Raw genomic sequence first — 26021 nt, forward strand, 5'->3', positions numbered from 1 at the left:
TGTTAACTTTTGGTTCTTGTTTTTTTAAAGACAGACTTATGAAGCTCCAATGTGATAAGCAATGTTACAGGTGCAATATTTCCAGAGGCTGCGATGGGTTTTTGACCTAGAAGTCTAGGTAGAAAGTTGACTGCAGAATTAAGAGAGAGAGAGAGAGAGAGAGAGAGAGAGAGTTGGTTTCCTTATAATCTTTTTATTTGAGGCTTTAGAGGTCCTATAGATACACTGAAGAGAGAATAATACAATAGGAACCTATAACACATTCTTACTCTACAACAACAGTGCTAAGTGCTTAATATAATGCATAATGGGCCAAGGAGAGAGGATAAGTGGCTATGCAAAATTCTTTTTTGTGTCTGATGCTTTGAGGTGACAGGTCATCAGCGTAGATGAACTTCCTTGAAGAAGTTTCTGGGAGGTCATTGATGTAAATATTAAATAGCGTAGGAGCCAGAACAGAGCCCTGGGGGAGGCCACTTGAGACAAGTTTCCATCTGCTAGAGTTGTCACCCAGATGCACCCGGAATCTTCTGTTTTGGAGAAGAAATGATATAGTGTTGGCCACCCATGGAGGCAGGCATCTTGAGATCTTGACTAGGAGACCCCGGTGCCAGACCATGTCATAGGCTGCTGTGAGATCAACAAAGACAGCACCCGTCTTTAAATTCTTCTGTAATCCATTTTCAATGTAAGTTGAGAGGGCTAGGGCTTGTTCGCAGGTAGATCTTCCTGGGCGGAAACCAGCTTGGGCAGGTGATAGGAATTTCTCTGTAAGATGAGAAATACGTGACATTTGCTGTGCAACTCAGGCATCAAAGTTCGACATCCTCAAGGAAACACACACGAAAGACATGTCTCTGATATCTGATTACTGTAAAAAATGGCGACTAATCCCTAGCACTGCAAAAATGGTATCATTTGTTTTCCATCTACACCATGCCTCGGCCTCGCGTGAGCTTAATGTGCAGCTTGGCGATACGAGAATCCGGCATGAAGCCCAGCCAGTCTATCTTGGCTTTACTCTCGATCGCACTCTGTCATTTCACAAACATCTCATAAAAACTGCAGCAAAGGTGGGCGCGAGGAATAACATCATTGCAAGACTGGCCAGCACCTTATGGGGCGCGAGCGCTTCCACACTACGATCATCATCTCTGGCATTATGCTATTCCACTGCAGAATACTGTGCCCCAGTATGGTTCCATAGCCCCCATGTCCACTTGGTCAATTCCAAATTATATTCCTGCATGAGGATAATTTCTGGAACCATCCATTCCACCCTGGTTCCATGGCTGCCAGTTCTTAGCAACATCGCCCCACCAGATATTCGTCGGGATGCGGTATCATCTAAGTTCATTTCCCACATCTATGCTCGACCGGACCTGCCAATATATGCGGATATCTTTGCCCACCCTGTCCAACACTTGACGTCTCGTCACCCAATCTGGTCCCCTATGCCTACACTGAACTTTTCTGTTCCAGTCTCTTGGAAACAGAGTTGGCAGTCAGCTGAGGTAAAGAACAAACACCTCATCACAGACCCCTGCAAGCGTCAACCCGGCTTTGACTTAGCACGTTATGATTGGGCCCTCCTCAATCGCTATCGAACAGGCCATGGCCGGTGCACCGCTATGTTCCATCGCTGGGGGGCCAGAGATGACCCGAACTGCCCCTGCGGCTACAGACAGACTATGACCCACATAGTCAAAGACTGCCACCTCTCCAAATTCAAAGGAGGTCTCGAAACTTTACATCAGGCTCAACCTGATGCTCTTGACTGGCTACAGAAGAAGGGCAAACGCTAGAAGAAGAAGAAGGTGACAGGTTCAGGTCCTGGCAGAGGGGGGAGAGATAGAGAGAGAGGAAGAGAGAGAGAGAAATAGGGGAGATAGGAGAGAATGAAATAAGATTGCATATATAGCAACTTAAGATAACAAAGAAAATCTCTAAATCCAAGGACCAGTCATCAAAAGGTTGTCTGACAACTTGTAGGTATCTCGAGCACCTTAAAAAAAAACAAACAACAACAAAAAAAAAAACTTTGGATTTCTCCATATGCTTCAAGCAAAGTCACATGAGCCACAGAAATGAGGACCCTACTATTTTCTATTAAGCCACATAGCTCAGTTTAGAACTACAACTCAAGATATATATAATGGAACACGGTACATTCAGCTCACTTGATGCATTGCTTTTATCTACCTAGGCCATCCTCCTTACCTAGCAGATATCTGAACTTTGACTCTTTTAAGTAGCAGAGAGTCAGCAAAGAGTCTTAGATGAGACTCTCAGGGATTAGAGTTAAGGTGAGATAGAAAATTCCAGAAATCTCCTAGCTGGCTTGTTCCTTAAGTCTATTTCATTCTGTACTTCATGGATATATTCAATTGAATCCTGTTGCTTTTTTACCAAGCTGATTTCTGGGGAGTGACAATTTTGAAGTTAGAACAGAAATATAACAAACTCTGCCAACCACTTTTTCAGAAGAGATCAGAATTTTTGGCCAATATGCCAAAGTTTGGGGTAACATTTGTCAACCACCCACAAGTGTCTACACTGCTTGGGGAAGAGAATGAAGAGGCACTGCATTACTTGACAAGAGTTGAAGTGGCAGTATTCAAAGATAGTAAATCAGGTAATAGAACAGACTTTTATTTTGTTGAAAACCCTTACTTTGAAAATAAAGTTCTCTTCAAAGAATTTTATCTGAATGAGAGTGGTGATCCTTCTTTTGAAGGATCCACTGAAATCAAATGGAAATCTGGAAAGGATTTGATCAAATGTTCAAGTCAAACACAATATAAAACCAACAGGAAGAGACAACATGAGGAACCAGAGACCTTCTTCACCTGCTTTATTGACCATTCTCATGCAGATGCAGGTGAGTTAAGAGAGGTCATTAAAGATGGTATCTGGCCAAATCCACTACAATTCTACTTGGTTCCTGATATGGATGATGAATAAGGCGAGGGGGAAGATGATGATGATGATGATGAAGAAGAAGAAGAAGAAGAGGAAGAAAGATTAGAAGATATGAAGAAGTGGGAGCCTGGTGGTGGTGCACTTGGTTGAGCTCACATGTTACAATGCACAAAGACCTGGGTTCAAGCCCCCAATTCTCACCTGCAGGGGGGAGATCTTCACAAGTGGTGAAGCAGTACTGCAGCTGTCTCTCTGTCTCTCACCCTCTCTATTCCTCCCTTCCCTCTTGATTTCTGACCATCTCTATCCAATTAACAAATAAAAATAATTTTTTTAAAAAAGAAGATATGAAGAAGGAGACGAGGATGAAGGAGAAGAAGATGGTGATGAGCGGGAGGAAAGAGAGGAAGATGAAGGAGATGACTAATGAAACACTGATTAATTCCTGCATTTTTAAATTTTCTCCTGTCCCTGGGAGCTAGTTGCAGTCTTTATTTTTTTCTGTGTTTTTCTCTCCCCTTGTACACAATCACCCTGTCTTTGAGGTCTCCTCTCTCCTTTATACAATAGTTATCAACTTCTTGGGGGGGAGGATACCTTGACAGAATACAGTTGAAAAGAATCTCTATCCTTTTCTGTTCCAAACTAATATTTTTTTATTTTTTATTTTTTTATTTAAGAAAGGATTAATTAACAAAACCATAGGGTAGGAGGGGTACAACTCCACACAATTCCCACCACCGAATCTCCATATCCCACCCCCTCCCCTGATAGCTTTCTCACTCTCTATTCCTCTGGGAGCATGGACCCAGGGTCATTGTGGGAAGTAGAAGGTGGAAGGTCTGGCTTCTGTAATTGCTTCCCCGCTGAACATGGGTGTTGACTGGTCGGTCCATACTCCCAGTCTGCCTCTGTCTTTCCCTAGTATGGTGGGCCTCTGGGGAAGTGGAGCTCCAGGCCACATTGGTGGGGTCTTCAGTCCAGGGAAGCCTGGCCGGCATCCTGATGACATCTGGAACCTGGTGACTGAAAAGAGAGTTCACATACAAAGCCAAACAAATTGTTGAGCAATCATGGACCCAAAGCTTGGAATAGTGGAGAGGAAGTGTTAGGGGGATACTCACTGCAAACTCTAGTGTACTTCTGCTTTCAGGTATATATTTTGCAGCAAACTAATATTTTTTTCCACTTAAAACATTTTTAAGAAAACCTTTATCTTTCTGCAGTTAGCAGAAAGACAGCTTTGTGTTGTTGTTGTTTTTCAATTTTTTTATTTATAAAATCAAACACTGATAAAACCATAGGATAATAGGGGTACAACTCCCCCATCCTTTTTCAACAAAAATTTTTGGAATCAATACCACCATGCTCCGTGAGAACAAAGAACAACTTTCTGTTCCCTCAGCTCTGCTAGAAGCTGGGGGCTTCTGTGTAGTAGTGCATAGAATTCTAGCTTTTTTCCTCCTTTCTCTCAGATCTTGAATCTATGGCAAAGCAGGCACCTTTTCAGTTTTTGTTTGTTTGCTTGTTTTTGTTTTTGCCTCCAGGGTTATAGCTGGGGCCCAGTGCTGGCACTACAAATTGACTGCTCCTGTTGGCCATCTTTTGTCCATTGTTGCTGCTGTTATTCTTGTTATGACTGCTGTTAGACAGGACAGAGAAAAATTGAGAGGAGGGGAAGTTGGAGAGGAGGAGAGAAAAACAGACATCTGCAGACCTGGTTCATGGCTTGCAAAATGACTCCCCCCTCCCCCCTGCAGGGAACTGAACTGGGATCATTGTGCACATCCTTGTGCTTCACACTATGTGCGCTTAACCCGGTGCGCTAGCGCCTGGCCCTCATCGTAGTTTTGAATCATCATTCCCAGACTATTCCAGTCTGACTATTCCAGTCTATTTTCAGTCTGAAAATGTAATTCAGGAACTAGGTGGTGACACACCAGTACAGTGCATATGACAGTGCAGAAGGACCTGGGTTCAAGCCTCTGGTCCCTAACTGCTGCAGGGAGGGAAGCGTCATGAGTGATGAAGCAGTGCTGCTGATGCTACTGCTGCGTATGTTAGTGCTGCAGATGTTCCTTCCCTCTCTTCTCTAATTCTCCCTTCCCTCTCAATGTCTGTCTCTATCCAACAAATGAATAATGAAATGAAATAGTAAAGAAGTGAGTGCAGATGTAAAAATAAAAATGCAATTTCATCAAACTTTGAGCTGTGGGAGTATCATAGCCAATGAGCTTTATCAGAGTTGAACTACCGTTAACTGGAAAAGAAAACCATCATAAAATTCCTTTTCAGAATCCAAATGTTACAAATAATCTTCTCAGTCAAACTGAAAGTCACAGTAGATTAATTCAGAACCTGATGCCAACTGCATTTCTATCGACAGAGCTTCTTGACCCATGACAACTAAGATGATCAGGGCAGGTTAAGAAATGTACACATTGAAAGTTGGGGGATAGCACAGCAGGTTAAGCGTATATGGCGCAAAGCACAAGGACCGGTATAAGGATCCTGGTTCAAGCCCCTGGGTCCCCACCTTCAGGGGAGTCACTTCACAAGCAGTGAAGCAGGTCTTCTCTCCCTCTCTCTTTCTCCCACTCCTCTCTCCATTTCTCTCTGTTCTATCCAAACAGTGACACCAATAACAACAACAATAATAACTACAACAATAAAAACAACAAGGGCAACAAAAAGAAAAATGAATAAATATTTTTAAAAATCTTTAAAAAAAAAGAAATATACACATCAAGGGCGGGTAGGTGGCACACTTGGATTACACATGACCATGCACAAGGACCCAGGTTCAAGATCTCAGCCCCCAACTGCAGGAGGTGGAGGAGGGGGGAAGCTTTAGGGGTAGTAAGGCAGTGATGCAGGTGTCTTTCTATTCCCCTCAGAATTTCTCTCGGTCCTATAAAATATAAGAAAACTAAAATAAAGCAAAAGAAAAAAAAAAGAAAGCAGACACTGTATTACTGAGTCTCCTTGCATAAAAGTTCCTAAAATACTGGTATCTTCCCTTATGTATAAATGGTTCAACAGATGCTGACAGTATACCAGACAGTATACCAGAGGCTATGAATACACATGCTCACACATAACATATACCCATAATTTCATATCAATACTTTAAAAGAAGCATTATTCTTGGAGGATGTTAAACGGAAATGAACTCAACTTCTGTACTTTTTCTGAAAACCTAAATTATTTATTTATTAGTAAGACAGAGGTTAAGGAGGAGGAGAGGGAGACAGAGTGAGAACCAGAGCATCACTCTGGCATGAGATGCCAAGGCTTGAACTCAAAACTTCTTGCATGAGAGTCCAACACCATCACCTCTCAGGTGTACAATGACCTTTTTTTTTAAAAAATGACATACAGGGCAGGGGTAGATAGCATAATGGTTATGCAAGGAGACTCATGCTTGAGGCTCTGAAGTACCAGGTGATCTAAAATAAGTATTTAAGATATCACCGAGTGAATGAAATCTTTAAATAAAAAACAGATTTTTAAGTATCCAAGGAGTCTCTAAAACAGCTGACTCAGATAGTACAGAGTTTTGTCATGCTCACGATCCAGGTTCGAGGCCTGGCCCAGCGCACTGTAGGAAGGCGCGCTACTATGGTCCTTAACACCATTCAACAAAAAGGCTGCAACACTGAACAGCAGCAAGAAAGCAGAGCTCTGGGACATTTCCAGGCGTCTTCCAAGGTGGCGAGCCAGGCTGCCTCCAGATTATTCCTGACCATTTCAGGTGGTGACCTCGCCCCTGTCACACAATCTAGCCCAGTGGGCATCCTCTTTGGGGAACTTACAAGGAGGCCTGCTACCGACCAACACGGGGCGACTGGGGAGATCCTCAGGTCCGGCTTGCCCTGGAGTCCTCCAGGCTACACCCGGCCCGGTAGGTCTACACTGTCCGAGCACCGGGGTCATTAAAAAAACAGGGTCCTCAGACCAGATGAGAACTCCCGACTGAACGCCGGGTGACAGGAGCTCCAGCAGACGTCTACACTGCCAGCCACGCAGCTTGACCTGGGTGGGAACTGGAGCTCCTGGAGAGGGTGATGAGCAAAGAAAGGCCCAGCCAGGATGCACCTGCAGAGGCCAGGCTTGGGGCCAGACATCCCTGCTCCCCACCCAGCCTGGTGCTCACCACCACCCCCACCCCGCCCTTCCTCACCAGTCTCCCAGCCACTAAGCAGTGAACAAGGTGGAGACCCTGCGCCAACTGTCGGGCAACTGAAACCTTTCATGAGTCGCAGATACGCCAGGCCAGGAGGGGAGGAATTCTGTCCAGCAGATGCAGGAGGCTCTAGGGCCCACACTACAGGGCCACCCACTGCATGACCTCTGACCTCCCTCACAACTAGCTACCTGCCCTGGGGACAAGTACTTCAGGGGCATGTGCCAAGCTCTTCCACAATCACCTATAGTGATTTTCTTTGGGCGATGGGAGAGTGCATTGAATTTTGTAAACCACTACTAATCACAGTTTTCAAAAAGGAAAAATAAATGTGCAAGATGGTGTATTATCATGATCGTTGTTATATAAATAAGGGCCATAAGCCTAAAAAAAAAAAAACTTGTCAAAAAATCAGTCTTTGTATTTTGTGATCACCTGACTTTTCTTTCCAGATGTTAAGAGAGAGAATCAGACATCTCTTTCTCTCTCAGGTACATGGTAGCTAAACTGAACTCAATAGTTTGTGAAGACAGCTCTACTATTTGTATTCTGAACATAATCTGCTGAGACACTGAAAGTGTCACTCAGAAACAATGGGATGCTCTGGATCTCCCACCCCACCACTACCTTGTATTAAGAAATAAATTAAATATTTTATAAATCCTTTTCAACTTTTTATTTATTTATTTATTATTGAATGCAGTCACAGAAATTGAAAGGGCCAGTGGGGATAAAGAGGGAAAGAAGGGGGTCGGGCAGTAGTGCAGTGGGTTAAGTGTACATGGCACAAAGCATATAAATATCATGGTTCACAGCCCCCAATCCCCACCTCTAGGGGAGTAGCCTTATAAGTGGTGAAGTAGGTATGCAGGTGTATATATTTCTCTCCCTCTTTCTGTCTTCCCCAACTTGCTGTGCTTGCTTCACTGGAGAAAGAGATGAGGAACTCGTGGCAGTGTGATAATACAATTCTTATTGATGCGGACACCCCAGAATCAGGAGCCAGCACAGTGGGTTTAGCCACAAAGAGTTAGCAAAATAGCCATGCTCATGGATTGGAAGAATAAATATCATCAAAATGAATATTCTCCCCAGAGCCATATACAAATTTAATGCAATACCCATCAAAGTTCCACCAAGCTTCTTTAAGTGAATAGAACAAACACTACAATCATTTATCTGGAACGTGAAAACACCTAGAATTGCCAAAACCATCTTGAGGAAAAGAAACAGAAATGGAGGCATCACACTCCCAGACCTTAAACTATATTATAAAGCCATCATCATCAAAACAGCATGTTACTGGAACAAAAATAGGCACACAGACCAGTGGAACAGAATTGAAAGCCCAGAAATAAATCCCAACACCTATGGATATCTAATCTTTGATAAGGGGGCCCAAAGGATTAAATGGAAAAAGGAGGCTCTCTTCAATAAATGGTGCTGGGAAAACTGGGTTGTAACATGCAGAAGAATGAAATTGAAACACTTTATCTCACCAGAAACAAAAATCAACTCCCAATGGATCAAAGACCTAGATGTCAGACCAGAAACAATCAAATACTTCGAGGAAAACATTGGTAAAACACTTTCCCACCTACACCTCAAGGACATCTTTGATGAATCAAACCCAATTGCAAGGAAGACTAAAGCAGAAACAAACCAATGGGACTACATCAAATTGAAAAGCTTCTGCACATCCAAAGAAACTATTAAACAAACAGAGAGACCCCTCACAGGATGGGAGAAGATCTTCACATGCCATACATCAGACAAGAAACTAATCACCAAAATATATGAAGAGCTCAGCAAAATTAGCACAAAAAAAGCAAATGACCCCATCCAAAAATGAGCAGAGGATATGAACAAAACATTCACTACAGAGGAGATCCAAAAGGCTAACAAACTTATGAAAAACTGCTATAGGTCACTGATTGTCAGAGAAAGGCCACAAATATTCTAAATGGCCAATTAACAAATTGTAATCCTGGGTAACCCATGGATAACTCCTCCTTCCTCTTCTCCTACCCTTCTTTCTCTCTCTACTCCTCCTTCAGTCTGGCTTATGATGGTACAGAGGATTGAACCTGGGACTTCAGAGTCTCAGACATGCAAGTCTTTTGCAGAACCACCATGCTATCTTTCCCACTGGGATACAATCTCTTCTAAAGGAGATGTACTGATTTTGGTGGAAGGCATTTCCTCCCCCTCTCTCATGTAGGGTCCATCATTTGTGGCAGTGAGTGATAGGAGAAGAACAGGCTGGGGGAATGGGAGCAGGTACTGGGGGGGGGGTGGTCACTGTCCTTGTCTCCTTTTCACAGTTTTGAGGAAGGCCTCTCACCATTGCCTGTGTCTCCTTCCCAGTTGTCCTGCTAGCAGGGACTGGAGGGTTGAGGGTGGACTAAGGGGCTTGAGAGAGGAGGTACCCAACTGAATTGGAGGAACCCACTAAACAACCCCAAATCCCACCCCATCCCTACTAGTTCACCTGCCTCTACCCCATTTAGCACCCCAACCACCAACCTTCCACCTTCCCAGTCCACCCTCAGGGCAGCTGGGGACAAGGCACCAAGCCTAAGACTGATGTGGTGTGCTCGCCTAAACCCCTACATTCACCACTCCACCCCACACCATCCCATCAAACCCCCTCCAATTAGTCCAGGATCTCTCCCCCAATCCCCACAACCTGTCCACCCCCAACCTCACAGACCTGGTACCAGCACAGCTGGGGAGGAAGCACCCAGCCTAATTCCGGATTCCCTATTTTTCCTCCCTCTGCCCGCATGTACCACAGAGAGGAAAAACGAAAGAAGAATCTAGAGAATGAGACGATTCTACAGAGATACCACTCTAATCCTAATTTCTTTGCTTTTTCTTTTTGCTCCCTGCCTTTTTAGGTCCATTATGACCTGCATTCACAAGCTATGCATAGTATCTGTCAACCAGCTTCTCCTACACTCTGACATTCCTCTGCAGGTTGGGCCCCCACAAACCTATTCCTACCTTTAACCCCCACCACATGTCGCCCCCATTTAGCAGGAAGCAGCCAGAATGACTTCGGCACCCTATATAACCAAAAAGGTAAGAATGATACAACTGGGACGGCCTGACCATTGAAGGCGCTTGTGGCTAAAAACACTCAGTCATAAGAATGTGGAACCCAGCAATACCAGCTCCTCCCTGGAATGCCTGCTGGAGGCTAGCAGTTTCCTAAACCACAGACCCACCACACTTAATGTCATGGAAAATGCCCACTGAACTCTCACCTAAGTTCCTTGTTCTCCTCACCTATAAGAATCTCCGTCCCTGACCCTGGCTGTGACTCCATGCCCACTCCACCCCACCCTGCATGCCTGGACTGGAGAACCTTGCCCCAGGAGCACACAAATAAAACCCTTGTTGATGATATTCATGGCCTGAATTTTTCTATCAGGTTCCTTTCGCCACCCACCAGACCATACAACCAGTAGACAGCAGACAGGCACTGGTCTCCCCAGACAAGCAAATGATGGGGTGGCTTCACTGAACACACACAGGGCTGTGAGAACAAGGATTCTGAGTTGATGTAGACACTGCACATCAAGCTGAATTGGGGCCACTCCTGCAACCCGAGGAGCTCAGCCTACCAAAATCATCGAGCCTGGCATACCCTCCTACCTATGATGGTTGTGGGCTTCACCTGCTGCACCACCTCCTCCAAGGAGCCCTTCTCAGCATGATCCTGGGCAAAAGTCTCTTTCTCAGGGCTCAGATGACTCCTCCCCTGCAGGAGAGGAAGAAGGCATGTGGCTGTGGGGAACCCGGGCAAAACTGCTGCATTTGAGCCACAGAGTGTACTCTTCGTACTTCTTTCTGAGACACACACACACACACACACACACACACACACACACACACACACACACACACACACACACACACAGAAGGAGAGCCACCACAGCACCAGAGCTTCTCCAGTACAGTGACACCCTGCCATGTGGTGCTAGGGTTTGAATGTGATTCAAGTGCATGGCAAGGTATCTACCCTGCCCACTGAAATGTATGGCTCTCAGATGCAGGTGTCCATGGTTCTTAAACTTTAATTTTATTATTAGCATTGTTGCCAGCAGTGTCATTGTCCAGGATCAGTGGTTACACAACTCCACTGCTCATGGTGGCCACTTTGTTTCTTTCCTCCCTCCCTCCCTCCTCCTTTTCTTATCTTTTCTTTTTTTAAATATTTATTTATTTTCATTTTTGTTTCCCTTGTTATTTTTTTATTGTTATAGTATTTATTATTGTTGTTGTTGATGTTGTCATTGTTGGATAGGACACAGAGAAATGGAGAGAGGAAGGGTAGACAGAAAGGGGGAGAGAAAGACAAACACCTGCAGACATGCTTCACCACCTGTGAAGCAACTCCTCTGCAGGTGGTGAGCCAGGGGCTCGAAGCATTCTCTTTTCTTTTTTCTCCCTTCTTTTATAGAGACAGAGACTGATAGAAAGGGAATAAGGAGGGACATCTTCAGCCTGTTCTACTATTCGGGAAACTTTTCCTTTGCAGGTCAGGACCAGGCACTTGAACCCAGGTTCTCACAAATGGGAACGTGTGTGTTCTACCAGGTGTGTCAACTCTTAGCCCAGGTTTTTACATTTTCAGCTCTGACCTTTGAACTGTCTCTCCTGTCCCTCTCCCCAGTTTTCTATGCTAGTGGAATCTGGGACCTGAATTCAGGCTCTGAGTGACATCTGAGGGGAATCACTCTGTGCTGCAGATGTCTCCCCTTCTCTCTACTTCCCTCTCATTTTTTCCCTATGTATTCCTCTCTATCTCTCCCATTCTCTGCAATAAAAATGGCATTCAGGAATAGTGAAACAGTATGGTAACCCTGGTGGCAAATCAATCAATCCATCAATGCAAATAAAGAGCAGGCCCTGCCCTCCTTGACCTCCTCTCTCTCCTGCCTGCCAGGCTTGCCTCCTCACAGGTGAGCACCCCATCTCCAGCTGCTGTAAGACACCCCATGTCTTGCCCCCAGACCAATACATCTTGACAGTGAGTCGCCTGGAGTCCACCATCCAGATCTTCTTGGTGGCCTCAGCTGCAGGGATGCCTTCCTTCTCCGGGGCCATAACCAGGAGGTGAGTGATGCCCAGGGCAGCCTGGGGGTGCCACACAGGACAGGTTCAGACCCAGGGAGGCAGCAGCAAGCCCTCCTCCCTCCACACCTGGGGGACGCAGGGATCCTCAAGTGAGAGAGGGTGCAAAAAGCCCATAGGTCTGGAGGTTCCTCCAATGCAGTGGCCGTGCACCTGGCAAAGGAGTGCAGTGTCCAGATGAGGCATCGTGCGAGGCTGCCTCTAGGCTTCTCCATTTCCTGGCAGTACCTACCTCCCCTGCTCTTTGGAAGATGAACACATGGCTAGAGAGCTGGCTTCTGGTGACCCACAGAGTCACAAGGATCCCAGCCACAGCAATGGAATCCTTCTTCGACCTGTATTCTTCCCATACATCCACCCCAGAGTCTTTTACTTTGATGCAATATGCAATTCCATTTCAGATTCTATTTCTGGTTTTTTTTTCTGATCTTGTTTGTCAACTTCTGCCTGAGAGTGAGATCATCCCATATTTACGCTGATATTTCTGACTTATTTCACTCAACATGATTTTTTCAAGGTCCATCCAAGATCGGCTGAAAATGGTGAAGTCATCATTTTTTAGAGCTGAGTAGTATTCCACTGTGTATATAGACCACAACTTGCTCAGCTACTCATCAGTTGTTGGATATCTGGGTTACTTCCAAGTTTTGGCTATTAAGAATTGTGCTGCTAAGAACATATGTATACACAGCTGTTTTTGGATGGATGTGTTTGGTTCCATAGGATATATCCCAGGAGAGGAATTGCAATATCATAGGGTAGGTCCATTTCTAGCCTTTTGAGAGTTCTCCAGACTGTTCTCCACAGCGGTTGGACCAATTGACATTCCCACCAGCAGTGTAAGAGGGTTCCTTTGACCCACAACCTCTCCAACATTTGCTGCTCTTACCTTTTCTAATGTATGACATTCTCACAGGAGTGAAGTGGTATATCTTGTCTTTATTTGCATTTCTCTGACAATTAGAGACTTGGAGGATTTTTTCATGTGTTTCTCGGCCTTTTGGATCTCTTCTGTGCTGAATATTCTGTCCAAGTCCTCCCCCCAGTTTTGGATGGGGTTATTTGTTGTCTTGTTTTTGAGTCTGACAAGCTCTTTATATATGTTGGTTATTAAACTCTTGTCTGATGTATGTCATGTAAAGATCTTCTCCCATTCTGTGAGGGGTCTCTTGGTTTGGGTAGTGGTTTCTTTGCTGTGAAGAAGCTTTTTAATGTGATGTAGTCCCATAGGTTTATACTTGCCTTAGTCTTCTTTGTAATTGGATTTGTTTTATTGGTGATGTCTTTAAATTTTATGCGGAAAAGAATTCTGCCAATATTTTCTTCTAAGTATCTGATAGTTTGTGGTCTAACATCCAAGTCCTTGATCCACTTGGAATTTACTTTTATATTTGGTGAAATACAGTGTTTCAGTTTCATTCTTCTGCCTGTTTCAACCCATTGTTTCTAACACCATTTGTTGAAGAGACTCTGCTTTTCCCATTTAATAGTCTGAGCCCCTTTGTTGAAAATTAGATGTCCATAGGTGTGGGGTCTCACTTCTGGGCTCTCAATTCTATTCCATTGGTCACGGTGTCTATTCATGTTCCAGTATCAAACAGTTTTGATGACAATGGCCCTGTAATAAAATTTGAGATCTGGGAGTGTGATGCCTCCAGTTCTGTTCTTTAATCTCAAGATTTTTTGACAATTCTAGGTCTTTTCTGGTTCCAGATAAACATTTGTAGCATTTATTCTATTCTCCTAAATATGTGCTTGGGATCTTGATGGTGATAGCATTAAATTTGTATATGGCTGTGGGTAGTATATTCATTTTGATGATGGTAATTCTACCAACCCATGAACATGGAATATCTTTCCGCTTCTTTGTGTCTTTTTCAATTTCTTTGAGTAGTGACTCATAATTTTCAGTATACAAGTCTTTCACTTCTTTGGTTAGGTTTACTCCTAGATATTTTATTTTAGTTGCTATAGTAAAAAGAATTACTTTCTGGGTTTCAATTTCTTCTAGCTTAGTGTTTGAATAGAGGAATGCCACTGACTTTTGAATATTAATTTTATAGCCTGACACCTTACTGTATTGCCTGATGATTTCCAAAAGCTTTTTGTTGGATTCCTGAGGTTTTCTGTGTATACTATCATGTAATCTGTAAATAGGGAGAGTTTGACTTCTTCTCTTTCAATCTGTATCCCTCTAATTCCTTGCTCCTTCCTGATTGCTATGGCAAGAACTTCCAACACTATGTTGAATAGTAATGGTGATAGTGAGCAGCCCTCTCTAGTACCTGATCTGAGTGGAAATGATTCCAGGTTTTCACCATTGAGTATGATGCTAGCTGTAGGTTTGCTATATGTAGACTCCACTATCTTCAGGAATTTTCCATCTATTCCCATTTTTTGTAGTGTTTTGATAATAAAGCCATGTATTTTGTCAAAGGCTTTCTCTGCATCTATTGATATGACCATGTGGTTTTCAGTCTTGCTTTTGTTGATGTGCTGGAGCACATAGATTGATTTATGTATATTAAGCCAACCTTGCATGCCTGGGATAAACCCCACTAGTTCATGATGAACAATCTTTTTAATATACTGCTGTATCCAGCTGGCTAGAATCTTGTTCTGTATTTTTAGCATCTATGTTCATCAGAGATATTGATCTGATGTTTTCTTTTTTGTTTATGTCCCTGTCTGCTTTTGGTATCAGAGTGATGTTGACTTCATAGAAGCTGGCAGGGAATATTCCAGTGTCTTCAATCTTCTGGAAGACTTTTAAAATTAGAGGTATTAGTTTTTCTTTGAAGGTTTTGTAGAATTCTTTTTTAAAACCATCTGGTCCAGGACTTTTATTTCTGATAACTGTTTCAATTTCATTAGCTGTGATGGGCCTGTTCATGTTATCCACTTTCTCTTTACTTAGTTTTCGAAGTTGGTAGATATGTAGGAAATCGTCCATTTCTTCTAGGTTCTCTAGCTTGGTGGCATATAGAAGCCTCACATGATATCTTGAATTTCTGCAGTGTCTGTTGTGATAGCTCCTCTTTCATTTATGATACGATTTATTTGGGTTTTCTCTCTTTTTTGTTTTGTGAGTCTGGCTAAAGGTTTGTTGATTTTGTTCATTCTTTTGAAGAACCAACATTTACTTTCATTGACCTTTTGTATGGTTTTCTTATTCTCAATGTTATTTATTTCTGCCCTAACTTTAGTGATTTCTGTCCTTATGGTTGCTTTAGGGTTCCTTTGTTGTTCTTTTTCTAGGTCTTTAAGATATGCAGTCAGGCTGTTTATTTCTGCTTTTTCTTGTTTCCTAATGTGTGCTTGTACAGCTATGAACTTCCCTCTCAGTACTGCCATATCTGTGTCCCAAATATTTTGATAATTTGTGTCTTCATTTTCTTTGAAGTCTCGGAACATTTTGACTTCTTCCGTGATTTCCTCTTTGACTCAGAGGTTGTTAAGAAGTGTACTGTTGAGATTCCAAATTTTGGGACTATTAGTAATCTTCTGTTGATTGTTAAGTGTTAGTTTATTCCACTGTGGACTGAGAAGATGTTTGGGATGATTTTAATGCTCTTGAATGTGCTGATGCTGTCTTTGTGGCCTAACATATAGTCTATCCTTGAGAGTGATCCATGTGGACTTGTGTAAAATGTGTATTCCAGTTTCTTGGGATGAATGACTCTGACAATGTCCAATAATTCTAGTGTATCTATCTCTTCATTTAGCTCCCTTATGTTTTTATTGATTTTATACCTGGATGATCTGTCAAGTTGAGAGACTGGGGTGTTGAAGTCCCTTACTATGACTGTGTTTCTATGAATAAATTACTTTAGCTCTTTCAGTAGATGTTTGATGTATTTAGGTGGCTTCTCATTGGGTGCATAGATGTTAAAAATTGTGAAGTCCTCTTGATTGACTGATCCTCTGAGCATTAAGTAGTGTCCATTCCTATCTTTTTTAATCATATCTATTTTGAAGTGTATCGTTTCAGATGTGAGAATAGCTATTCCTGCCCATTTTTGTGGGCCATGGGTTTGTATGATAGTTTTCCATCCTTTCACTCTAAGTCTGTGTTTGTTTTGTTGATTTAGGTGGGTTTCTTATAGACAGCATATTGTTGGGTTGTATTTTCTGATCCATCTTCCTACTCTTTGTCTTTTAATAGGTGAATTCAGACCATTGACATTTATTGATATCAAAGATTGAAGATATTTTAACACCATTCTTGTAGGGTTTTAGAGTGTTCTGATATATGACCTATTTATGATGGTCTGACAGTTTATAGAAGAGCTTTCAGAACTCTTTCAGGGCAGGCTTGGTGATAGTTGATTCCTTCAACTGTTGCTTGCCTGAGAAGGTTTTAATGCCTCCATCTAGTCTGAATGACAGTCTAGCAGGATACAGTATTCTTGGTTGAAAGACTTTCTCATTGATCCCTCAGTAGATACATTGTCATTATCTTCTGACCTGTAGTGTTGGTGTGGAGAAGTCTGCTGCTAATCTTATGGGATGTCTTCTATAGGTGACTCTTTGTTTTTCTCTTGCAGCCTTCAGGATCCTTTATTTATCATATTCCTTTCCATTCTAAAAATGATGTGTCTTGGTGTCTTTATGTCTGGGTTGATTCTGTTTGGGACCCTCTGGGCTTCTTGAACCTTTATGCCTTTTTTTTGTTGTTGTTGTTAATATTTATTTTATTTATTTATTTATTTATTCCCTTTTGTTGCCCTTGTTTTTTTTTATTGTTGTAGTTATTATTGTTGTTGTCTTTCTTGGATAGGACAGAGAGAAATGGAGAGAGGAGGGGAAGACTGAGAGGAGGAGAGAGAAAGATAGACACCTGCAGACCTGCTTCACTACCTGTGAAGTGACTCCCCTGCAGGTGGGGAGCTGGGGCTCAAACTGGGATCCTTATGCCAGTCCCTATGCTTTGCACCACCTGCGCTTAACCTGCTACACTACAGCCCGTCTCCCATCTTTATGTCTTTGATGTTGTCTAGACTAGAGAATTTTTCAGCTATTATGGCCTGAAGAATGATTTCTTCCTTTCCCTCTCTTTCTTCCTCTGGTAAGCCAATGATGTGTATATTGTTTCCTTTTAAGTCAACCCATAGGTCTCTGTTGTTATTTTCAGCACCTCTTAATCTCTTTGTGAGATGTCTTACTTCTTTTTTAGTTGTCTCTAATTCGTCCTCAATCTTGCTAATCCTGCCTTCAGCCTCATTGATTCTATTCTCTCTGCCCTCTACTGTTTTCTGCAGTTCATTTATTTTGTTACTCTGTTTTGACACTGTTTTAGCTTGTTCAACCAGTTGAGTTCTTAGCTCAGCTATTTCAGCTTTCAGCTCTCTAATAACCTTGAGATCGTTAGTTACTGTTTTCTTCCAGAGTCTCATTTGTTGTTCCCGTGTTTCTGATTACAATTTTTTCAAACTCTTTACTCACTCCTGTGATTATTTCCTTAGCTAATGTTTGGATGCTGAAGTTGCTATTTTGTGCTTCTCCCTTTGGGGGGCTTTTAGCTGGACTCTTGTCCTGGTTTCTTTCTCCAATAGTTCTTCTTGTTGGTTTACCTATTTTATATATTATGTTATGATTTCCCTCTCTTAGTACTTTTCAAATTACTGACCACTATTTCCTGGATTGACTTGTGTCTATGTAAGGTAATTAAAGGGTTCACAGTGGTGGAAGTTAACAGATGTGAAATAGTATTTTAATCCTTGAGTTGGAGCTCAGTGATTTAAAACTCTCTTTTTTATTTTTTTTTCTCTCTCTTTAGGCTATGGGAGCCTGAGGGTTTTTAAACTATAAGTAGGCTTCTTAGCTTAATCACTGACTCCTGACCAAGAGATAAGGCAGTGTGTGGCAGAGATAGTCCAGTGGTTATGCAAAGATACTTTCACAGTCCAACAGCTATGCCACAGAGGTATAGGTCTTCTCCTCTGTTTCCTGGTTAGATCTCTGTCCCCTGTTGTCCCTCCCTACTACTGCTCCAGATTCTGAGGGCAGTAGCAATGGAGACTTAGAATTGCACTTGGTGAGACTCCAGGGAGTCTTCTCCTCCCTTCAGCTGTCCCCTTGTTTGTGGAACAGACTGGAGGTGGTGTCTCAACTGATAAACTGTTGGACTGTTAACAGCCACTTAGACTCTCCCTAGGCTCCTCTCTATCACAATCCATGTGTATCTGCACTCACTGGTGATTTGGTGGATTCCTGTAGTCATTCTAGTCCTGTCTTGCTTAGGTCTCAGGTGGTCTCCTTTGGTATCCCTAGAGATTGGAATGTGCTGTTTAGGTAAAGATTGAGGAGGAATGTGTGCTTTGCCTTGCTCAAGGCAAAGATTAGAATGTAATGTGTACCTGTTTTACCTTGGGGCATCCTCCTTGTGCAACCCCCATCCCTAGAGAGTGTAAATAGGGGGTCTTAGAGTTGCCTGAGGGATCTGTCCCAGCTAGACCCTCAGTGCTGAGTTCCCCTGTGTGTGTGTCTTGTGTGTCTGTGTGAATAAATACTTTAACTTTGTCAATTGCCTGTGTCAGCCTCAGTTTGTGATAGGGCTCTGTCAGTAGCAACTTAACACTGTTCTCAGCTCCCACAGTGAATCCTTAAACACCCAAGTCCTAAGTTCCTTTTTAAGTCTCAAGTTACAACACAGATCCAAGCCCCTTTTAGAGTTAAATTTCAACAAATGGCGCCTCAACATGTTGAATATATGTTTTTTAATTTATCCCACCTCTATTTTAGTTGACTTTCATTTCGCCCTACCCACTTTTTTCACATTACAAATCCATCGTTCCTGGCGGCCAATTAAAACAAAAAAATCTGAGGAGTCAGGTGGTAGCGCAGAGGGTTAAGCGCAGGTGGCACAAAGCACAAGGACCAGTGGAAGGATACTGGTTAGAGCCGCTGGCTCCCCACCTGCAGGGGTGTCACTTCACAGGTAGTGAAGCAGGTCTACAGTTGTCTCTCTTTCTCTCCCCCTCTCTGTCTTCCTCTCCTCTCTCCATTTCTCTCTGTCCTAGCCAACGACAATGACAGCAATAATAACTACAACAATTAAGGGCAACAAAGGGAATATATAAATATAAAAAAATAAAAAATAAAATAAAACAATGTTTTTCATTTCAGAAGGACAAGAGAAACTGAGAGGGGATGGAGTGATAGAGGGGAAAAAAAGATAAGACACCTGTAGACTTGTTTCGTGATGGTTGGGAGCGGGGCTCAATGCCAGGTTCTTGCCTTTGGTGGTATGTGTGCTTAACTGGTGCACCACAGCCCGGCACCCTTCTGGTTCTTTTTCTTGTTAATGAATAATTATTTCTTTAAAGGAAAGAGTGATAATGCCTGCTGTAAGGATTTAGTGAAGCGATACTTATAAAGGCGCACTGTAATTTCTTTTCTTTTTTTTTTTTTTTGTAATTGTATTTATTTATCTTCCCTTTTGTTGCCCTTGTCGTCTCCTTTTTTATTGTTGTTGTAGTTATTGTTGTTGTAGTTGATGTCGTCGTTGTTGGATATGACAGAGAGAAATGGAGAGAGGAGGGGAAGACAGAGAGGAGGAGAGAAAGACAGACACCTGCAGATCTGCTTCACCACCTGTGAAGCGACTCCCCTGAGGTGGGGAGCCTGGGCTTGAACAGTGGTCCTCATGCAGGTCCTTACACTTAGCGCCACCTGCGCTTAACCCGCTGCGCTACAGCCGGGCTCCCGCACTGTAATTTCTTAAACACTACACAGAGGCAATAACTCAACTGTCAATCAATTCTGATTCCAGAATTTGGGAGCCCAAATTTTCTCAACGGGGGTGTGTTTTCAGGGACCATAACCTACAGTAAGTAGGCGCGGAGCCTTCTGGGACTTGTAGTTTTCATTTATTGTCACTCACTTATAGTGGCGGAGCTTGGCGCAGGCCCGAAAATACTTGTTCCAGGGGCAGATAGCTAGTTGTGAGGGGGGTCAGAGGTCTGCCTGGCCTGGCATCCCCGCGACTCTGGACGGTTTCGGCCGCCCTTCAGCTGGCGCAGGGTCACTGCCATGTTCGCTGCTAAGTGGCTGGGAGACTGGTGAGGATGGCAGGGGCGTGAGCCCAGCTGGGCGGGGAGCAGACGATGCCAGCCTGGAGCCTGGCCACTGCAGGCACATCTTAGGCTATTGCTCGCCGCCCTCTCCCGGAGCTCCAGTTCCCACCAGGGCGAGCTGCATGACTGGCAGTGTAGATGTCTGCCTGAGCTCCTGTCAGTTCTCATCTGGTCTGAGGACCCTGTTTTTTTTTAAAGACCCCGGTGCCCCTGCAGTGTAGACCTACAGGGCCTGGTTTAGCCTGTAGCACTCCTGGGCAATCAGGCCTGAGGTTCTCCCCACTCGCCCCGTGTTGGTGGGTAGCAGGCCTCCTTGTAAGGTCCCCAGAGAGGATGCCCACTGGGCTAGATTGTGTGACAGGGGCGAGGTCACCCCCTGAAATGGTCAGGAATACTCTGGAGGCAGCCTGGCTAGCCACCTTGGAAGCCGCCTGGAAATGTTCTTGCTGCTGTTCAGTGTTGCAGCCTTTTTGTTGAATGGTGTTAAGGACCACAGCAGCGCAGCTTCCTCCAGTGCGCTGGACCGGGCCTCGAACCTGCCTCTTGAGCATGGCAAATATCCGAGTCAGCTGTTTCAGAGCCTCCTTGGATACTTATAAATCTGTTTTTTATTTAAAGATGTCCTTCACTCAGTGATCTCTTAAATACTTATTTTAGATCACTAAGCTTTATGCTTTCCTGGTATATTTGTTAATGAAATGGAATATTAGATTCACTATTATTAGATTATTAGTGGTATAATGATTGTAATAGATTATACTTGGAAGTAGAGCTTACAGCTGTACTATAAAGGTAATAGAAACCTACCAGACTTTTAAACTAAGAGAAGTTAAGAATAATGATAAAAAATAATAATAAGTGAACTGGGGACTGGTTGGTGCTGCACCTGGTTAAGTGCACATAGCACCAAGCTCAAGGCCCAGGGAATACTCTCGCATCCTGTGGGGACGTTCTGCGAGTGGTGAAGCAGGTCTACAGGTGTCAGGCTTTTCTCTTTTCTATCTCTCCCTTCCCTCTCAATTTTCTCTGTCCTATCCAACAAAATAGAAAAAAAAGGGAAAACTGGCCGCTGGAAGTGTTGTATTCACAGTGCTGGCACCAAACCCCAGTAGTAGCCTTGGTGGGAAATAAACTAAGGGAGAATTTCATATGTTCCAGGTGCAAAGAGCTGCACAGCAAGTAGGAGAAGATAAATTTGTTTTTTCGATTTGCCTGATTATGAAAATATCAACCACGTGGGGAAAACCATGGACTTCCTCTCCTCCATAACCTCTGTCTTACTAATAAATAAATAATTTAGCTTTTGAGAAAACGTACAGAAATTGAGTTGATTTCCATTCAACATTCTCCAAGAATGATGCTTCTTTTAAAGTATTGATATTGTGAAATTGTGAGTATATGTTAGAAGTGGGTATATGTATTTATAGCCTCTGGTATACCATCAGGATCTGTTGGACTATTTATACTTTTTTTTTCTTTTTTTTTTTAGGGAAGATACCAGTATTTTAGGAATTTTTATGCAAGGAGACTCTGTAATACAGTGTCTGCTTTCTTTTTCTTGATTGTAGTTTTCTCATACTTGAGAGGACAGGGAGAAATTGTCATGGGGTGGGAAAAAGACATCTACATGACTGCCTTACTACTCCTGAGCCGCCCCCCTCGCCCACCCCACCCCCCGCAAGTGGGGACTGAGAGCTTGAACCTGGGTCCTTGTGCATGGAAATGTATAATCTAAGTGCGCCACCACCCAGCCCCTGATGTGTACATTTCTTAACTCTGCTCAGAACGTGTTAGTTGTCATGTTTCAAGAAGCTTTGTTGATAGAATTGCAGTTGCTAGCAGGTCCTGAATTAATCTACTGTGAATTCAGTTTGAGATTATTTTTTAATTTTTTTAAAAAATTATTTATTCCCTTTTGTTGCCCTTCTTGTTTTATTGTTGTCGTTATTATTGTTGTTGTCGTCATTGTTGAATAGGAAGAGAGAAATGGAGAGAGGAGGGGAAGACAGAGAGGAGGAGAGAAAGATAGACACCTGCAGACCTGCTTCACCGACTGTGAAGTGACTCCCCTGCAGGTGGGGAGCCGGGGCTCGAACCGGGATCCTTATGCCGGTCCTTGTGCTTTGCGCCACCTGCGCTTAACCCACAGTGCTACAGCCCAACTCTCTGAGATTATTTTTAACACTTGGATTTTCAAAAGGAGTTTTGTGATGAAATTTTTTTCAGTTATCAGTAGTTAAGCTCATAAAGCTCATTGACTATGATACTCCCACATCTCAACGTTTGATGAAATGAAATTTTTATTTTTACATCTACATTCTAACCCTTTTTACTATTTTATTTATTGCCAGGAGCCATTTCTCTGCTTTATAGATGATAAGCTTTGAGACAATGGAACCCCTCAAGACAAATGTTAATTCCCCCCTGGGCAGGCCATTTCCCCTTAGGTAAACCATTTATCAGTAATCAAGTGAGTCAACACAAGTGAGTCAACACACAGTTTGGTTCCGCCATTTGTTGCAAGGAACATTCCGCTTTGAAGTTTGGACCCCTTCCTCTCCTCCAGCATTCCCTCTCCTTCCCCAAAGCCTTATAATGCCTGTGTTCTCAATAAAATTTACAGCTTGATCAGAAACTTGACTTGCTGTCATTCTCTCGTGTCTCATGTTCCTTCATTTCAGATTTCATTGGGTTTCTAGCCCCTGTTCACCGCCCTACTGGTCGCGGCATTCTGGCGCCCAGAACGTGGGGCGAAGAAGCCTTCTGGACCTAGAAACTCCGCTGATCGGGAGGGTAGGCCTACCCGACTTCACTGAGTCACCGCGGCCCAAGGGGGGTAACGGAAAGACTCGCATAGATCACCATGGAGATACCCGACCGTGAGTCGCATCTGGAGGAGAGTGTCACAGCAGCTGGGGTAAGCAATACCATGGGACATGAATTCAGCAAACTATTTATTCATTAAAGGACTCAAGGAGTCACTCAAGACACGAGGAACTAGGGTTAAAAAGAAAGAATTAAAGAAGTTTTTAGATTATATTGGAAATATTTGCCCCTGGTTCCCCCAGGAATGCACTATAGATGAGAAGCGTTGGAGGAAAATTGGTGACTGTCTTAATGATCACTATCAGTCTTTTGGTCCTGAACGTTTACCTGTTTCTGCCTTTTGTTACTGTAATTTAATTAATGATATCTTAAAAACTATAATAATCACCCTGATATTAAAAACCTTATTACAGAGGGTGAAAAGGTCCTCCGGCAACTTTCTAGTCCGCTGTCCAGGACAAAGTCCCCATCCCCATGCCCTTCTGTGATTATTGATCTTGATCCCCCAGTACCCAGTCAAAATGAAAGCCTCCCAGCACCCATTGAAAGTAAAAGCCCTGTTCTCCTCCCTACAGGTTCCACCTCACTCACTAAAGTTCCCTTTATTGACCCACCTATTGCTAATTCACATGAGAATGAAAACCAGCATTCTTTCCCCCACCTCTATCCAGTTTTACAAACCCCCCCTCTCCTGAAGCGCTTCCCACAGAGAATGAGGCTTTGCTAGAAAAAGAGGCTGCCAGATACTACAATCCCGATTGGTGTCCTCCTCCCTTTAATTTCCCTCCCTATATCCATGCCCCTGCTCTCCAGCCTGACCCTCTCCTTGACAACCCCTCCGTCAGGAGGGCACGCTCAGGGGCCCTTACAGGAATTTCCACTCTCCGCAAGGTCCTTGCTGACCGGAGAGAGCAGCTTCAATTAATGAAAGAAATAGCTGCAGTTACAGAAGAGCTTACATTTTTAGCCTCACCAAAAAACCCAATCCCTAAAACTAAAACTAAGACTAAACCATCCAAATCAAACCCGGTTTTGGCTTTCCCTGTTACTCGGAGCCAGGCTCAAACTGGCTAGCCCTATCCCCTACGCTCTTCCTTTGTCCAGACTGCCTCCCTACACCACCGCCCCTCCGTTTTGTGCTACTGTCCTTGACTTGGCCAATAATACTGATTAGACCACTTTCTTTAAAACTGTAAAATGTACCTTAGCCCAGAAAAAAAAAATTTCAAAGATTTTTCTCTGTGCGCGGCAGTAAACTAAGGCCGCCTGTTCCGCCCGCACAGCCAATCACGGCACAGAGCCCCTGCTCCACAGATTGGCAAAGACTGAGGTCAGTCATTCCTTAGCCACTAACGCCCCTCCTTAGGCAACCTGGTCCTGGGTAGAGAGGCTGTGAGCTAGGAATCCAAAAACCAAAAGCGGTTTTTCAAAGGGAAAATTTTTCGGTTCACCAAGAATGTATGTTTTAAGTCTGTGCTAACCTTGTTTTCATTAATGTGTGTTAACCCCTAAGTAACTAAAGTTTGTTTTAAGTTTTAAATAAGATTTAGTTAAGCTAAATGTGGTTTTAAAGATCCTGACTCATAGAGTTGGCACACCTTTACCAGAGTAAAATATAGGACAGTTTCGTCCTTCTGATAGCTAATATCAGCATCAATTCATTAGTTAAAAGATTTTCTAAGATCTCTAGGCATGGTAAAATGCCCCTGCAGTCTCTCTCCCTCTTATGAGAATTGTAAACCTTAACAGCACCCCAATACCAACTGCCACTATTTGTTACTTTGTTAATTTAATTCCATGCTTGAGCTGACTTTCTAATAACCCAGTCAGTGTAGAGCAGTGGCCTTGTCAGGAAAAAAAAGGGTTAAACGTGCTATTCCTGGCCTGATAAAAAATTTTTATTCAACAGATGTGATTCAACAAAATTATTTAGTGTAAAATGGTCATATAAAAGAAATGTTAACAGTAAAAATTTATTTTAACATTTCAGCTATAAGGTTTATCTTAGCTTTTTAAGTTACCTATCCAAATCAAAGTGAAAGATCAATTAAGTTGTGTACCCACCCTTGTTCATAGCTGCCCTAAGGGTGTGATAGCTTTGTGATAAACAAAGGTCCTAGCAAAGTTTAACATTTTACTTAAAATTGTTTTTAAAACTGGCTTGGATTAGTAAAAGATAACACAATAGTTATGTTAATTATTTACATGCCAGAGGCTCTTGCGCTGGTTTTCCTCTTTATATCTTTCTGCTTTTAAAAATTATCTGGTTTGTTTTAAGACACTGCCAGAGGTTTATTCTTGATAAATTAAGGTAATACATTGTATTTTTGGTCTGATAGAAGATTTGTTTTGGCAAATCCTGATTTAACAAAATTAATATTTTGAACATTTAAACTATGAGGTTTTATTTTAGCCTTTTAAGTTGCCATATTAGAGTTCTAAAGAGTAAAATCTATTAAGAGTTTTATATCTATGCTTACTCATGATAGCCTTGTGATGAGTAAAGATCTTAGTAAACTAAAGGTATAATAGTGTGCTTAAACTGTCTAATCAGATTAAAATAATGCCAAAAAAATTGTAAACATTTTATCATGTCAACACATTAGATATTGACTTTCTATAACATATTGGTATATTCTAATAAAGAGCCTTCTAAAATCATAGAAAAAACTCAAGTCAATTCTAACCATTAGATCATCAATTAACTTGGTACAAGTTCTCTCCCTAAGTAAATAATTATAGGTACATCTGCACATGAAGAACTGACTGCTCATATGGTAAGATTTAAAACTAAACATTTTTAATTTTTTATTTATGGGTGTGTGATGACTCCTAAAGTCACTCATATCCTAAAATTTTTCTCATTT

General features: G+C 42.7%; 1 protein-coding gene and 1 pseudogene across 1 annotated transcript in view; both read left to right on the forward strand.

The window, feature by feature from the left end:
• Positions 1-26021, forward strand: part of LOC132533722 (polycomb protein EED-like) — a 385841-nt gene that overhangs the window by 276940 nt on the left and 82880 nt on the right.
• The window catches only part of LOC132533990 (polycomb protein EED-like), a 474032-nt pseudogene that overhangs the window by 137363 nt on the left and 310648 nt on the right, over positions 1-26021 (forward strand).

This window comes from Erinaceus europaeus, chromosome 17, assembly GCF_950295315.1.
Source record: "Erinaceus europaeus chromosome 17, mEriEur2.1, whole genome shotgun sequence".
Classification (NCBI taxonomy): domain Eukaryota; kingdom Metazoa; phylum Chordata; class Mammalia; order Eulipotyphla; family Erinaceidae; genus Erinaceus; species Erinaceus europaeus.